The sequence below is a fragment of the Suricata suricatta genome, chromosome 6 (assembly GCF_006229205.1).
Source record: "Suricata suricatta isolate VVHF042 chromosome 6, meerkat_22Aug2017_6uvM2_HiC, whole genome shotgun sequence".
NCBI classification, from domain to species: Eukaryota; Metazoa; Chordata; class Mammalia; order Carnivora; family Herpestidae; genus Suricata; species Suricata suricatta.
In genome coordinates this window covers 1,119,825-1,121,488 of record NC_043705.1, presented here as the reverse complement: position 1 = coordinate 1,121,488, position 1,664 = coordinate 1,119,825, and positions in this window count along the sequence as shown.

Below are 1,664 nucleotides of genomic sequence, written 5' to 3'. Positions count from 1 at the left end.
ATCTCCACAATACCTGAAATGAGCACCAAGTATTCCACACCCTTTCTGGCCCTGTGTCCAGGAGAACTGGGAAGCCTCCAACAGAGCTATGCTGAGGCAGTGCAGCCTGTCTGAAGAGAAGTGAGGAAAGGTCTTTCTTTTTTTTTTTTTTAATGTTTTATTTATTTTTGATACAGAGAGAAACAGAGCAGGAGAGGGGGAGGGGCAGAGAGAGAGGGAGACACAGAACTGGAAGCAGGCTCCAGGGTCTGAGCTAGCGGTCAGCAGAGAACCTGACGCTAGCTTGAACCCACGAACATGAGATCTGACCTGAGCTGAAGCCGGAGGCTTAACCGACTGAGCCACCCAGGCGCCCCAAAGTCTTTCTAAAAAGAGTGAATTCTTACCTTATTTGAGTATATGTCTTATAGCACAGTAATAGGGGAAAAGATGGTTACATGCTGTACTGGAGACCAACCACCTACTTTTGTGTATTGGGCCCCTTTTCTGCCCAATACATCAGAACCTTATCGATTCCATTGTTGCTCTTGTCACTCCTGCTCCTCTTGCTGCAACCATCTGCACAATCTTTGATAGCTTCTCACAGAAGCCAACAGATCCAGGATCTCCCCACTTCCTGCCTGAGTCTCCTTGCATACTGCTTGCTGCGAAGACCATGCTGAATTTAAGCATGCAGAGCCTGGAAATAAAGACATACTAACCACAGGAACAAGAGCTGATGGAGATGTGCTTCCCCCTCTTCCTTCAGGGAACTAATCTGAGATGTATTTCTGTATGGATGTTTTCCTCACACCAGCCAATTCTCTGATATCAGCTGGGTGTTACAGTTTAACTCAATTTGTATACTATCTACCTAGAGAGAGCATCAGACCCCCCAGGTTAAGGGCTTAGCCCCACAAAACTACCCTCACTTTAGAGGCCAACTGCAAATTCAGTTGGTCACCTGTGCGTCTGACCAACCAGGTATAAATCAGAAGTTCCCACATCTCCCTCCCAATGTTTGATTACTTTACTAGAGTGGCTGAGGACACTCAGAACAGTTTTCTTAATAGATTACTGATCTATTCCAAAGGATATTAAAGATACAAATGAAGAGCCAGATGAAGTGATACATGGGGAAAGGTCTAGAAGGGTTCCAAGCACAGTTTTTGTACCCATTGAGATTGGAGTGCATCACCCTAACAGCACATGGATGGGGTCTTGTTCACCAGCCCCAAAGCTTCCCAGGCCCTTTACTTTTGAGTTCTTGTGGAGGCTTCTTTACCAAGGCTTAATGGATGAAACAATTGGGCAATACTGATTGATTCAACCTCTAGCCACTCTCTCCACCTCAGATGTCAGGGGGATTGTGGGGGCAGAAAGTCCTAATTTTCTAATCACATGAGTGAGTTCCTTCGCAACCACCCTTATCTGGTGTTTACAAGAGATTTTTCCAAGTCATTTCATTATAATGAGCTCAAATGCGGTTGAAAATGATTTTTTTAAATAAATAACAAATGACAGCCATTTAACATTTACTGCTGTAAAGCTATTTCAGGAATCAAGGGGGGGAAACAATATTATAATGAATCATTATTGCTCTAATCACCGAAGAAATTACAGGGGTTTGGGGAATTATGTGCCAAGAAATGTGCACTATAGACTAAAACTACTATATAGATTTC